General features: G+C 35.3%; 1 protein-coding gene, 1 long non-coding RNA gene and 1 other non-coding gene across 7 annotated transcripts in view; 2 read left to right on the top strand and 1 right to left on the bottom strand.

Moving 5' to 3' along the window:
• LOC143238277 (uncharacterized) overlaps positions 1 to 16,371 on the bottom strand; it is a 341,463-nt gene that overhangs the window by 170,870 nt on the left and 154,222 nt on the right. The window lies entirely within an intron of this gene.
• LOC143238278 (uncharacterized) overlaps positions 1 to 16,371 on the top strand; it is a 312,759-nt gene that overhangs the window by 228,184 nt on the left and 68,204 nt on the right. The window lies entirely within an intron of this gene.
• Positions 5,014 to 5,086, top strand: TRNAV-UAC (transfer RNA valine (anticodon UAC)). Its single transcript has one exon. It is a non-coding gene; the product is annotated as a tRNA-Val (tRNA).

Raw genomic sequence — 16,371 nt, 5'->3', positions numbered from 1 at the left:
AACAAAGCAAAGTATAACTAGAAACTTTCAAATTTTCTACCATGAATACATCATGGGTTATTAATAGGTGGTTTGTTTACTGATTTTCTTCCGCAGATGTCTCCTTTAGTCGTCCCTAATTCTTGAAGCTACAGGATAAAGTGGGGGTGGCCGTTACATTTTTAACGCCTTAAAAGTAGAAATGGTAAACATGTGTGAAGATGGGTTTCAATCCAGTGATCTTTAGATTATGAAACAAGAACCTTAATCACTAGGTCATGTCAGGCGTCACTAACAACTATACATTTCCAGTAAAAAACGTGGAGTTTTGAATACAAGAAATCCGTTTAGCTGAGCATTTTATGTCTTAAAATTTGATTGATAAATAAAGGGAGACAAACAGAGACTTGTATAAATACATTAGATATTACACTTTATTACAATCAAACCATACAATTAGACTGATTAGTCAGAGAAACAAGTACAATGTAATGTATTTCGATTCATTTATCACTGTGTTCAAATGTTTAGAAACGTATTATTTATTAGCCAAACCTAGAACTTCTGAAAAGAAATATGGTAAACAATCACCTCAACTGATATATAAAACAACCTGGTATATAATACTACCGGTTATATGTTCCTTGTGTACTTTAGTAACGATGTAAAGTTAACAGTGTTGTTACTAATAGTACAGAGTGATATTCATCTTCTCTATATCATGAGATAAAACAGTTAAATCTGTTGGTTTATAAACAAATTAACATGTTTACAGTTCTTCCTCTTTGTTATAAAATTATCTAATCACTTGTTGAAAGCCATGACCAACTCAGAGTTAGCTGTACGTCTTGGAGTCTCGCGTCATTTATAAGTCTAAAGAAACCTATTATGGAAAAAGACTTAATGTTATTTTGTGTTATCTGTCTTTCTTTAATATGTCTAAAGCATCTAGAAGGAGGTGTATTCATGTCAGTCTCATGTTGATTATTTACTAATATGAATGTTTTCATTCACCATATCAAGCTGTGTTTACGGACAACATTACTATTTCCTGTTGTAGTGTGGCTCCCAGAAGAGAAAAGACAAATACCAAACGTGTAAAAAAATCAAAGTTGTGGTCATTGAAGGTTATTAAATGTGATAGGCTGGTCCAATCTTTTGTGATCCAATAGGGTCGTATGGTAAACACTTATAATGTAAGTGAAACTGACACTGATAACAACAGAAGTAGTTGATGCGCAAAAGACGTCTTAAGTTTCTTAGGCTATATTCTTTACATGGAGTCAATAACAGAGTAAATATCTTGTCGTGAATTTTGATGAAAGTAAAGTTTCAATTGTTCCTGTAAAACAGTAAGATACACATTACTACGAAGTAACCAATCTCAATTAACTTGGAAGAGAACACTACACCAAAAGGACGAAACAACCATTGGATCGCAAGTTCTGGCAAAAGAAAAGTTGTAGACATGTGGTCTTTTCAGCAGACAAAATGGAATTAATCAGAGGGTTCTTATAAATGGAGATCAGTTAAATTCAATTAATGAAACAAAACAAAAACTCAACATACTAAAAAACCAAATAAACACAGCCATAAAACTATGTTCACCAGATAAAATTAACGATGAATTAGACAAAATAAAACAATACTTCATCAACATCAACAAGTTTCCTTCACAAACAATATAAAACCTTATACGCACACACCTAGACAGAAAGCAAAATCAAATAACAAAAGTAAATATATCTCACGAATCACAAAACCATATATTGCTGCATACCATATATTCCCGACATCAGCAGAAAAATAACCAAGACTTGGCAAATCTGGTTACAATATATGTCATTACAGTTAATACCAAATTTATTCAAAAACCAGGCATAAAACTAAAATCTATGCTATGTAAAAACTACACTGACAAACACCACACCAACATTATTTATAAAATACAATGTGATAACTGCCACGACTTCTATATTAGAGAAAAAAGTAGTAAAATAGAAACCAGTTTCAAAGATCACAAAAAGTCACCTTCACACGTTTTCGAACACTGCAACTCAACTAAACACAACATAACCACAGAAAACTCTCAAATACTAAATAAAGAAAGAAACAAACGCAAAATTAAAGAAGCCTTACTTATACAACAACTCAAGCCCAAAATAAATCAATACAAAGGTACATCTTTATACCTATATTAATAAATATAATCAAACATCAAGCTCGCCCTCTACATTCCGACACTCAGTTACACAACCCCCTTCAAACATGTGGTCAGCTATTGGTCAGTTTCCTCTTTCTTTCTTTGTGAATCTGACGATAACCGAAGAAGGTCCAAAAGTTGTTCTCTCCTATACATAAAAGTTTTCTCAACACAAACCAGCTGTTTTTACATAAATAATTTACTTCGTGTATTGTTTGGTTTACATTTTGTTGAATGGTAAAAAATACATATACAACAATATTAGGGGCAGGTAACTATCACAGTGAATCAGCGAATAAAATACACTATTTGTATAACGTTATTGTTACTGACTTATCATACAAATCATAGGCAGTTGAGAACCGCGATTGGTTTAGTAATTAATTTTATGTTACTGCAGGATATTTCTACTTGTATCATCTTTATGGGAACAGATACCCTGTTACCTTAAAGGTGAAAACACGACAAAATAAACGTGTAGTGGAATTAAAATATTTATAAAATTATAAGGTTTTATATAGAAAGTTTAATAGCTTAAATATTTTGTTTTAAAAATGGCAGACATTTATAATAGTTTTGTAAAATGTTAACTTTTGTGAACCTAAAATAGTGTTTTCTTGGAACTGATATACAAATAAATATATAATAAACACAAACACTTGTTAGCATGCTGTTTGACAACCTTTATCTCTAGACATTAATGTTTATATAGTAGTGGACATAGTAACAATAGAACAAAATTTTACATCAAAAATAGAAATATCAAATTAAAATAATGAATTTTAAGTTCAGGAAAACTTATATCCATTTAACAAAACTGGAAAATCAGTTCATATAATTTCTTGTATCCTGAGACCGGTTATTTCCAGTTAGTATATTAACATTTAGATACTTTTCATGTTATGGTGATTATAAGAACACATAATTAAAAGCAAAGGAGAATATGTTATCTGTTAGTCACATTACATATGTCATCTCAGGCGTTAAAGAGGCCTCTCGTAAAACACTAGCAATATAGTTAATACGTCAAAAGATTTCTGTTGTATTAACCAGTCAGTGAGACCCCAGTAGTACTGCGGTATGTCTACGGACTCACACCACAAAATGCAAACTATAACATCGTACTTTAGACGAAACTTTGCATAAATCCAACCAAATGTAAAAGAGAAACAAAAACGGAAGAGATAAATAAAACCAAGTCACAAACAACAGACGATATCCTGAGGTATTCCGATGTTTGTTTCATCGAGTTCTCTATTTGTATTAACAAGTTCCTCTGTTAACGAATGAACAATTAAGCTGTTTCGATATATTTCACTGTAATTGTTTGTTTTGAATTTCGCGCAAAGCTACATGAGGGCTATCTGCGCTAGCCGCCCCTAATATAGCAGTGTAATTTGATAATGTAGGTCCGTAAACTTTTAGTTAAACCACCGAGAAACAAAGAGTGTAGTGTTCACTTACAGGAATAACATAATCAGCCTTATCTTTCTTCACTTCATGTGCTATACCTTTTGTTAAGACAGTGTAATATTATTTTATATGTATCTACAAAACTAGTTTAGAATGAACGAACTTTCTTCTACAAGTACTAAATAAACTTTTATTTTACAATTGAATAAACATCGCTTTTGGGAAAGTACAAAACCTCTAGCAATAGAAAAGTTAGATTGGCCTAAAACAACGAATTAAATTCCTACTAATACATTTTATTTTAAAATGAAGTCCATGTTTAAGAGAGTTGTCGTTATTTCAAACTATTAAATCTCATTTTTACAATTTTGCGAGAGGTAAAACTTATTAATATATTTTAATTTCAAATGTTACGTGCAAATTCTTTTTGCAAAACCCTAAAAAGCCATTTGTTTTGCTGATATAACATTCAAATTTAATGAATAGCAAATAAATTATTTTAACTAAACTTCTGTCCTCACCTTTAAATGAAATATTGTAAAATGAAACATCTCTTCCAGTTTCCTCCACAAATCATTGTGACATTTTTCATTCTTGTTCGTTTGTTTGTTCTTGACAAAAGGAAGTTTCTTTGTCCTCTGTGACATATGATTAGGTTTTACATAATATTTGTTAGATGGTTTTATGGAAATTTTTTCGTATACAATTTGAAAGAATGCTAAATATGTTTTATTAAGATATTAAAACATTGTCAACGTTAACGAGTTAGAATTTGGCTCTAAACAACCACAAATTGGAATAACGTCTATTAAAGAAGAATGTTGTAGCTGTAATAACACTTCCACATGAATGATAAAAAGTTCCTAACAGAACGTGATTCAATTTTTATTACTTAACCAAACATAAGATTTTTTCTTTGAAACCACAATAAATTATAATATGTCGCTCAGTGTTTCACATGTGTTTCTGTAATTCAAATCTATATAAACCAATAATCTACAACAATATTGTACATTGAAATTATGTAAATTTCCTTCATGTAATCAGGAGCTCGATTCCTCTCCTCAGCAGATATCCCGATGTGGCTTTGCTATAATAAAACACACACATACGCTCTCATGCAAAGAGCCTGAAGTTTTTCTGTAGTTCCCAGTAATGTGTGAAGCCAGTAAGGGAAAGTGAAATAAAATATTTTATTAAATAAAAATTATGACAATTAGTTGTTGTTTTACTTTAACACTTTAAATGTTAAAACATTATTGAAGTTGTTCTTACGTTTCTTCATATCTGAATATGGAAAAATACAGTTGCAGGAATAGTGCGTGTTACTGTTAGATTGTTTCGATTGCCAAATAGATATTTTTAAAACGTTATCGTTTAATTTCGAAAACTTTACAAGCAAAAAACATGAAACGCAGGTGTTTGTGATGTAGTGGTTATCACATCCGCCTTACACGCGGAAGGTCCCAGGTTCGATTCCTGGCAGGCACAGTTTTATTTCTTAAGCCATTCGTTTTCTTTCAATTCAGTTAGTGAGAACCTGGAACGAGAATTTCTTCATTATATCAGTGTCAGAGCGTGAGACGGCTGTGAGATATCACAGGATTTACCAAGTTTCCCCCAACACTTGTAACCACTTTCATAAATTCGTGTGACTGTTGTGTAATAAACCAAAACAGGAACGTTATTCGTTTTGAATATGATGCGTGCACTGCTGTGAAATTTGATGTGTTGAAACGGCCTTCGTGTAATCATGTCACGTTCGACGAAGTATCTGACCAGCAGTTTACAACACCTCTTAAATAGAATGAACTTTTCTTTATCTTAAACGCGTGAATAGTTTGAAACGTCGATTCACGCGATCTTATTTTAAGTAACGTACTTACCTGATTGTACAGGAAATAGTTAGAGATCACGACTCCGTCAGGGTGTGTTGAAAACAACTATTTATTCTGTGAAAACTAATCACACTAGATGTTTCGTTCTTTAACCTATTGTTTTAAATCCCGGTCAGAACTATTGGATGGCTATGTGTGCTATCATCTCAAACTTACCAGTGACGGAAAAGAGGAAAGGCAGTTCTTCAACATCATTCACCACAACATATTAGATGTACTTTATTTTTACCGAACGGTGGAATTGTCGATCACATCCTAACTTCTCCTACGTTTGATAATGCTCACTTTTTGATTTGAATTGGAAATACACGACTCATAGATAGCGACTCAAATATCCTATACACTATGTCTTGTCAGTCTAACGGAGAAAAGAAGCGTCCGCCTATAGACAACATTGTTTTCTTAAAAACTCCTTTTTCTGTTTTTCCTCTTTTGATGGTTTAGCGCGTTAAGGCGTACGCTTCGTAATCTGATGGTCGCGGTTCGCGCCCTAGTCGCGCCAAAATATGCTCGCCCCCCAGCCTTGGGGGCGTTATAATGTGACAGTCAATCCCACTATTCGTTGGTAAAAGAGTAGCCCAAGAGTTGGTGGTGGGTGGTGATGAAAAGCTGCCTTCCCTCTAGTCTTACACTGCTAAATTAGGGACGGCTAGCACAGATAGCCCTCGAGTTGCTTTGTGCGAAATTCCAAAAAACAAACAAACAATCCCCTTTTGATTGATTTCTTTATTTTTATAGAATTTCTTCACTTAGTAAACATGTTTTGCGACGCTTAATGTCTTCTTGTTATGATCGAATCTCCTGTTTTACGTACTTATTTAAAAATTGTATTTATTTCACTTGAATATAGTAAAAATTATATAGGTAAGAAGAAATTACCATACCATGACTACAGAATATTTATTATTCTGAAGTGTTTCCTGCTTCTAGGTGGAGCTGGTTCATGTAAACGTTTTTTTTTAAAACAAGATTTATTTGTTTTGGTAGTGACATTTTCAACGAGAAGAACAATTTTAGTTTTGCTTCTCCAGTCTATAGAACATACAGGACTCGATCAAATGAAAGCCTTTGATTGGGTGAACCATGACTATTTATTTCAACTTCTGGTGCGATTGGGTTTTAACTCGACTTTTGTTAATTGTGTTGAACTGTGTTATACTGATATTTCTAGCTTTATAAGTTTAATGGCTTTCTCACTGATAGGTTCTCCTTATCTCAGGGTATTCGTCAAGGCTTTTTGTTCTTAGTGTTGAACCGTTGAGAAATATGTTGGTTCATCATGTTCAGATTATCGGTATTGGGGGTGAGGGGTTCCTCAACACACCGTCCTTGTTTATCAACATGCTGACGACACTACACTGACTTTACAAGATTCCGAATTTGCCACATGTTTTGGATCTTTGTAGTATTTTTGGTCGGGCTTCGGGTGGTAGGATTAACTGGACAAAGAGTCAGGGTCTCTGGGTTGGGAGCTTGGCCTCTTCTGACGAGTATGTCCTAGGAGAGTTGAAAATCTTCCAGGATCCTAATCGGATTTTGGGTATTGTTTTTCATTCTCAACTCGATGTTATGCTGCAGCATACGTGGCAGGGAGTTTTGCGCAAAGTCTCTAGTATCCTGGTGTCCTGGCGATATCGTTCTCTTTCGCTTAAGGGTAAATCTATCGTGGTGATACCTTGGTGACGTCAGTTTTGTGGTATCCATTGTAAATCCTCCCACATCAGCTTGAGGCTCGGTTTCGTCAATGTGTATTAGATTTGGTGTGGCGGGGTGGTATTCACAAGGTGGCTTATTGGATCTTGACCAAGAATTTCTCTAGTGGGGGTATCAATTTGGTAGATATTCACGTTCGTAAAATTGCTTTTCGCTTGAAATTGCTGCAGATATGTTTGGATGGTTCTGGTCCGTCGCCTTTGTGGTAACTTCTTTTTGGGTTTTTCTATTGTTATGGTGAACTAACATTGGGATTTCGGGCTCTTCAATGCCAGATTTTACCGAGGTATGTGAAGGTCTTACTAATGTTTATTCAGGAAATGTTTCGTGCATGTAAGGTAGTATTTGGGGATAAACGGCTTCACCCTGTTCCTCTTTCATCACATGTTTTCGTAGAACCACTGTTTCTTAATCCTGTTCTTGTTGATGCTCGGTCCCACACGTTTTATTTTCCTGAATTTATTAAAGCAGGATTGGTCCTTGTGCGACACTTATTGTACGAGTTGCTCCCAGGATTTCTCCCTGTGGAGGTGGTGGTTGAAATGTGTACTGATGTCGATATTTCGTTGAATGTCAATACCATTGTTTCACATCTCACTTTCTTGACTGATGCATTGCCTGAAGATTGGCTGTAGCTCACGTTTACTCAGCCAGCTACATTGTCCTCGACAATTTAGGGGATTAACTCTGAAGCAGTTGTTTGTTATTTGAATTGTTCACTTGCTCATTGTGTCTCTGCTCCATCCTTCAGACGATTGGACACTTATTCGCGAATCTACCTTTTCATCATTTGTGGGTTTTGATGTCTGTACCGTGCGTTATTTGTTATGGTTGCGAGCGGTGACTACTAATGTTAAGTTGGTTCATATGGACAGGCATCCCACAGGGTTGTGCACTTTTTGTTCACTGACGCAGGAAACCATTGGCTATCTGTTTGTCATGTGTTCTTCTGTCCAGCCCATGTGATCCTTTGTGTATGCTTCACTAGAATTTCATTTTGGATGCCCTATCTCCAACTGCGTTTGGAGGAGATGCCAGTTAGTGAGATCTCATCCTCTCCTACCTGGCCAGTGTTTGAATATTTTTCGCTTATTAACTAGTTTTGCATAACTTGTTATCCAATCTGCAAGGTCTGTTCAGTTAGCACGCAATTCCAAGCTTCATTTAATTTCGTTCTATAAAGTGCGTTTTCGCAAACATATTCATTTACATTATCATCGATGTGTGTTACATGACTCATTAAGTGTCTTTTATTCTTTGTGTCACAATAACGGAAGGATCGTTACAAAGCGGGTACACTTTATCAGTGCTTTGTTAAGATAAAATGTGTTCTTTCTTACAATTGAGTTTTCTTTTTTATCACAAGTGCAAGTTCCGTTGTTTTCTTTGTTCTATTAATGTTTTCTGGTGTATTTTGAATTAGATACTTACCGCTAACTATTACTTTTTTATATTTTCTAACACATTTTATACCTTTTGTTGTAATTTTTAGCAAGTTGGCATCTTGCAATGTTTTCTTTCTAAATGCTAATTATTTAACTAGTGTTTTATTTGATGTACATTTGGTTATACCATCTCTTTGAGATGGGATGAGTTAAGAAAAAAAATCATTTGACTAATCAGTGATGACTAGAAAACCCACTTGTAGAGAAATATATATGTAAAAACGGCTCGTTTGGGTTGAAAAAATATTTTACGTGGAGGAGCAAACAACGTTTCGACCTTCTTCGGTCATCGTCAGGGTTTTACATAGATAACATCCGACTAACACACGGAAAGTCCCAGGTTCGATCCATGGCAGGCACATTCTTATTTTTGAAATTATTTGTTTTCTTTTTATTCAGTTGGTAAGAGCGTGAAACGAGATTCTGTTCATAATATCAGTGTCAAAGCGTGAGACGACTGTGAGATATCACACGATTTAACGAGTTTCCCCAATATTTGTAACCACCTTCAGAAATTCGTGTGACTGTAGTTTAATAAACCAAAAAAAGGTTCATTAGTATTTAATACAATGCATACACTACCTCGATACTTGGTGTGCTCTAAAGATATTCGCGTATCATGGTACGTTTGACGAACTATCTGATATGTAGTTTTTAATCGTGTTTCGATAGAGAGGGTTTCTGAACTATTTGTTTTTAAATGCGTGAATAGGTTTAATCGTCGTTACACGGACCTTGTTTGAGGTCAGGATAATGTCCTCACCTGGTTGTTTAGGAAATGTTTAGAGATCACGACCTCGTCAGTGTTTATTGAGAATAACCAGTCATGCTGTATCAACTAATCACATGAGATAAATATAGGATGTATCTTTCTTTCACCTGTACTTGTTTCTTTGAAATTGCTTTCAGAACTACTAGTTTGCAAGATGCGTTATCATCTCCAACTTAAAAGTGATGGATATGAACAAAGGCAACTATTCAACATCATTCACCACTAACTATTTGATCTTCTTTATTTTTTACCTAACGGTGGAATGGCCAATCATATCATAACTCTCCCCACGTCTGAGAAGGCTTATATTTTCGTTTATTTGAATTGGAAATAAACGGCCTACAGATAGCGAATAAAATGTCCTTACAAACAGGATATGAAAGTCTAACGCGGTAAAACAGCGACCGCCTCTAAACAACATTTTCTTAAAGATTCTTTTTTGTGTTTATCTTTGTTGTGATTTCTTTACTTTTATAAAATTTCTTCAGTTAGTAAAGTTGGTTTGTGATGCTTCATAACTTGTTGTCATGATCGAATCTTCTATATGACGTACAAAAAAGCTAAGCATACAAAAATCAATAAAACCATTTAACAGAATGTCCGAAGAACCTGTACATCACGTGACATCAAAGAGGTAATAAACAGTTACGAGCACGAGATGCAAGTTATGTAAAAAACAACTTTTTAAATTAATTATAAATTATTATTTCTTCTTATTACATTTTATTTGTTTATTTTACATTTTAATTTCAAAATAGTAATTACGAAACGCTAACTTATAAAATATTCATTTCGCTTAATTATTTAGTGATTTAAATAACTCAAGTATCGGTTGGAGACACTCTGATCAGTGGTTCAACTTCGGGACGACAATAAATATCTATAATAGCTCTGCTATGCGGTATTTCCTTTGTAATTTGAATTTCAGTTAAGCTAAAACTTAAAGTATTATAAACGCTTTAAACACTTATATTATGTCTAAATATGTCACACATAGATAATTAAACACGAACTACTGATGTTTTAAAGATCCAGATCTCTATATCTCTTCTCTTTAAAGTCATTTGAAAGTAAAGATAGTGAATAGTTCGTTGTTTGTTTTTCACAAACAATAAAAGCCTCTTTGAAGCTGTGAAAAATAATTCTGTTATCTTAGACACTTAAAGAATAGAACAGTATATGAAAACCTTGTTCGTGAAAAGACCTAATTTATATCTATAAATAAAGAACTATTACTAGACACCATTGATACTTATGTTGATAAAGTGAAGCAATATTTTCGTATTTAAACGAAGTTTTAACCCTTATGTTTAACGAATAAAGAGAAGAATACAATTGTTATGGAATGTTTGTGTCATACGTTTGTATAACAGAACAATGGGTGTTTGAACATAGTTTTCACTAGTTTTATCTTATTAGACCAGAGGGAAAGTAGCTAGTGAACAGTACCGACCGACACTCTTGATCTGCTCTGATCTTACACTGCTAAATTAGGTACGGCTAGCAAAGATAGCCCTCGTGTAGTTTTGCGCGAAATTCAAAACAAACCAAACCAATCAAAATTTGAGACCTGAGAAAGGCAGTGATTTTGGAAAGTTAAGTTCGATACAGAAATATAAGAAAACTTCGTTAATTTAAATGTTTGTTTATTCAAGTTAGATAGTCTACTCTTTAAAGAAACTGAGCCAAAAAATTAATGGAGATAAGTCGCTATTCATAGAAGAAATATATCTAGTTGGTTAGTCTACCCATCCTAGAAAGTATGGTAATGTCTACCCTATTATTAGAGAAGAGAAGTGGTTTTGTGTGCCAAAGAAATGGACAACTTGTTATGCCACAGCGAAATCAGTTTACTTTCAACAAATCAGATCTTATACAAAAATATATGATATATATTCTTCATGTCGAGGTCTCAGTACTAAATAGTGTGGCTCACTGCCTCTCTAATAACGCATGAATGTCTGAGCTCGAATTTCACTATCAGCTATATTTAGTTTGACAACTGCTATCAAAGAAGTAGTACTGGTCCTAATAAGGTTATTGAACGAATTAAACCAAGGTTGATAATTACATGTGGTTTACTGAAATGCTTAAATAACAAGTTCTTCAAGAAAAAAACGCGAACGAAGCGCCACCGTTAGTTTAAAGTTTTTGAATTACGCACAGATCGACTTGAAGACTGAACGAAAGTATTTTTGTTTATTTTATAAATTACTGAGACAGTAAAATTTATAGTTTGAATATAAACAGGAAGATGGACACATAACTACTGAGAGATTACTGAAGAGAAAGAAATCTCTGCATAGTTGAGTTTAATATTATTATTTTAAATGGTGAGCAAACAACCTCTATCTGTCAGTCACACTTGGCCACGTCCGACCTTTCATTTGTAGAGATTTAGTTTGTTTACAGCTTCGCGCAAAGCTACACAAGAGCTATCTCCGCTAGCCGTCCCTTATTTAGCAGTGTAAGACAAAAGGGCAAGCAGTTAGTCATCACCACTAACAGCCAACTCTTAAGCTTTCCTTTAACCAACGAATAATGTGATTGACCTAACTTTATAACGCCTTCACTGTTGAAAAGGCGAGCATTTTCGGTGTGACCGAGATACGAACACGTATTTGAAGAGGAAACCGAAGAAATGAATACCGTCAAACAACAAAATGAGTTTAGAATTAATTATTACACTAAGGCAATTACCATCGCTCATGAAGAATTTTTTTTTACCCTAACATTAATTATCTATCAAGTTTAATGGCCATTAATATATATATATATAGACTATATACACGTAATTAATGTATTTGGTTTAATTTTCAACATGTTAAAAGTGATGGAGCTGATGTATTACGATTCTTGTTTCACCATATCGGACAGTTTATCCATAGTGGAGAGAGAAGAAGAGCTTTTATTGTGTGTGAAAAGTATGGAAATGTTTTAGTTTATTTGATGTAGTTGGTCAGAAAAGTATGGAAATGTTTTAGATTATTTGATGTAGTTGGTCAGTCTACCAATCTTGGAAAGTATGGTAATGTTTTAGTTTATTTTTTAGTTGGTCAGTCTAGTATGGTAATGTTTTAGTTTTGGCCAGTCTACCAATCTTGAAAAGTATGGTAATGTTTTAGTTTATTTGATGTAGATTGTCAGTCTACCCATCTTGGAAAGTATGGTAATGTTTTAGTTTATTTGATGTAGTTGGTCAGTCTACCAATCTTGGAAAGTATGGTAATGTTTTAGTTTATTTGATGTAGTTGGTCAGTCTACCAATCTTGAAAAGTATGGTAATGTTTTAGTTTATTTGATGTAGTTGGCCAGTATACCCATCTTGGAAAGTATGGTAATGTTTTTAGTTTATTTGATGTAGTTGGTCAGTCTAACCGTCTTGAAAAGTATGGTAGTTTTTTAGTTTTTTTTTTTATGTTGTTGGTCCAGGGGTGTAGCCAAGGGGGGTAACCCCCCAGAGAACCAAACTTTTTAGACAAGATCAATTGCCACCTGTGAAGTTTCATAAAGATCCATGATTGCATGGCAGATAATTTCTGATTGAACACTCTTTTAATACAGCAAGTTTTGTCAGAACTAGAAAAATACAATCGAATATCTATAAAAGGCTCAAACGCCTGTTTGCTCTTGCCAGAACATGCACAAGACAGTTTGGTTCAACTTTAATATCACAGTAAATGTGTACTGAGGCCAGGCCATTCAATCGATCTTCATTGGTGGTATTTCTAAAATACGTTTTGAGGCTTCTGAGAGATGAAAACGAACGCTCCAATGAGCTCGTTGACACAGATAGCGTGGCAAATACTTTCAACAATCTAGAAATTACTGGGAACATTTCTGCATTGCACATTGCATATGCATCTATGATATTTTTTGATCTGTTGTTCGCAAGTGATTTGTACCAAACCCGAAATTCACCTACTGCATATAGTGGTGAGGATCCCCGCCTGTCACGCGTGAGACCGGGTTTCGATTTACCCCCGGGTATTATGTGCATATTCTGGCCTGACATGGCCAAGCGTGTTAAGGCTGCGACTCGTAGTCTGAGGGTCGCTGGTTCGCATCCCCGTCGCGCCAAACATGCTCGCTTTTTCTGCCGCGGGAGCGTTATTATGTCACTGTCAATCCCACTATTCGTTGGTAAAAGAGTAGACCAAGAGTTGGCGGTGGGTGGTGATGACTAGCTGTCTTTCTTCTAGTCTTACACTGCTAAATTAGGGACGGCTAGCTCAGATAGCCCTCGAGTAGCTTTGTGGGAAATTCAAAAACAAACAAACAATTACCTAGTGCAGCTAGTAAAGTGCTGTTAATGTCAGCCTTGTATATATTGACCAACTCTTTATTATGGTCACATTGTTGTGCTGTAGGTTTTGACCGTTCTGTGGTAGATCCTGATGGTAGTAGACACATGAAGTTTATAAGGAGAGTTTTGTGACTGGACGGACGGCCACATATTTGTGAAAGAAAGTGATCAACAAATGATACAAATACGTCAATACGAAAGTACTCCTCAGGGCTAGTGGTTTCTGGGTTAGCACGGTACATCTGTCTTTTAGCCTGGCTTAGCATTATTATGTCAATTTAAAGCTCACTACACAGAGTTTGAGCCTCACAGAAAATGTTGTGAAATTCATTCACAGTATTATTTCTGAGTGAACAGATTAAATCTTCCACTATTTCTGCGTGATGCATCGCAGCACCTAAATCAATGTTCTGTTGCTGCAGTAATTTGCACAGAGGTAAACTAAAGGAAAACAATTTAGCAATGGTAATTAGAGTGATGATGAATTGTGGCTGTGTTATAGAACACAACAATTGATTGGGTTGCGTGGTAGAATCTCTGTCTTGCCAACCTGATATGGTCTCAAGGGCATCTGCAACTGCATGGGTGAATTCTAGAAAGACAATGACTGAGTCATGCCTCTCATCCCACCGGGTGGGGCAGAGACCTTTCAAACTTTTTTTTTTTCGATTCAGGTGCTTTCTTCTCCACCAAAAGAGCGAAAACGTGCTTTCGTTTGGGTGTATTGAGAAAGTTTTCAATGCTAGAAATTACTACCATGCAATTTCGCACAGGAACTTCTTTACAAGCATAAGAAATTGCCAAGTTTAGGGAATGGACACTGCAGTGTACACAGGGTACAAGTGAGAATTTATCAGTTATGTGTCTCTGGACACCATTGAATTTCCCACTCATAGAGGCAGCACCGTCGTACCTTTGTCCTCGCAGGTAAGCCATGTCAAAACCATATTTTGTCACATTGGTTATCATAACATCAGCCAAGCTTCTGCCTGTCACATCATAAACAGGTAAAAATTGTAAAAAATCTTCTTTCATTGCAATAGAGTTGTCATTGGCATGCAGATATCTAACACACAGCGAAAACTGTTCAATGCTGTTGTTTCACAAGCTAATATTCAGAAACACTTTGCAGCATTAACCCTGTTGACCAAAGCATCCAGAACATGAGTATTCAGACATCGATTATTTCATTTTGAATTTGAGGACTCAGATACAAAGCATTCCTCTTTGTACTCTTAAGGCGGAAAATTGCACGAAAAGTCCCATCATTATTGATGGGCTCCTCATCAGTTTCACCAACAAACATTGGACCAGAATGATATTTTTCCCTTAAAGCTATACCCTGTCTCCCACACAGCAATACAGTATCAAAAATAAGCAATAAATATTGCCGGTTCTCTTCAATTTCTTGCTTGTAAGTTGCATCAAGCTGCAAGTGCACAGATGAACTTGTATTTGCGACCTGTAGAAAATTGTTAGCTTTTACTTTGCTGTCTTGTTAATACTGTTTCAATTGATGTGCTTTGAAGTCTTCAACAGCCTTCTTCCAGTTTGTGTATAGAAATTTCTCTAGTTGTCCCAATTTCTGGCTTTCAACACCAGCACCATCAGGAGCAAAAAGACAGCAGTACTTGCAGAAAGCACCCTTTGCATGTTAACTGTAGAGTAGCCATCTCCACTGTGAAAGCCAGCGATGCTCAAAACGCAGCTTTCTTGGACCACACTGGGGGAAAAATAATCACTCTTTGGCTTCCAGGCATTCTCAAGGAGGCATTTTTTGGTTTCAGCGTTTATCATAAAGAGACAGAAAGATATAGTTCTAATTACGTTATTTCACACATAAGAAAGTTTGTTATGAGAGTTCAATAACCTCGAAGAGAAAGACTTAGAGCTGTACTTCACAGAGCAGGCCTAACATCCTGTGGCTGTAGGCCTACAATCACTATCAGCAATGAATTATCAGTCTAAACCTCATAAGAGAGTTTGCATGATTTTTAATACAAAATTAATATAATGAGGAGTCGACTTACCTGTTTACCAATGGTGACATCATCAGAAATGTAATTTCCAATGTCCCAGACTGGATCTGCAGTGGTAGTGGCAGCACTGGTAGAATGCCACGGTGATGACTCTGACAATTCAGTTAACAATTCTGATTCAACCTGATCGGCTGCAGCAGATTGATCAGGTTCAGCCTCACAAATGGGTTTAAAGAACCCATGCAGTGTCTTTTGCTTTTCCAGGCTTGACATAGTGAACGACTGTTTATCGCAACTTCTGTTTGTCAACGTCACATTCACAGTACCATGGTGCTGCCAGCCTGCCACGGTGCCACCCACTGTTTATTTGTGAAGTTAATAATTGAAATCCAGAGATTCTCATCATGCACTGTCCATGATATTTGAATACAGATTATAGAAACTATACATATATTTTGCACTCTCCTGAGTGACTCTATATTTTATATTTTGATGAGAGGACTGTAGGCCTACTTTGCTGAGCCTGATAACTTTAAGTTATATTTATATATATAGGCCTATATATTTATTTATGATTAAAAATATAAGACAAACACCTCAGTGTGCCATTCTGAAATTTGCCAAAAAGGTGGTCTTAGAATGCATAATTCAGGCTTTTCTTTT

Source organism: Tachypleus tridentatus, chromosome 13, assembly GCF_004210375.1.
Source record: "Tachypleus tridentatus isolate NWPU-2018 chromosome 13, ASM421037v1, whole genome shotgun sequence".
Taxonomy (NCBI): domain Eukaryota; kingdom Metazoa; phylum Arthropoda; class Merostomata; order Xiphosura; family Limulidae; genus Tachypleus; species Tachypleus tridentatus.
This window is presented reverse-complemented; position numbering and strand designations above follow the sequence as displayed.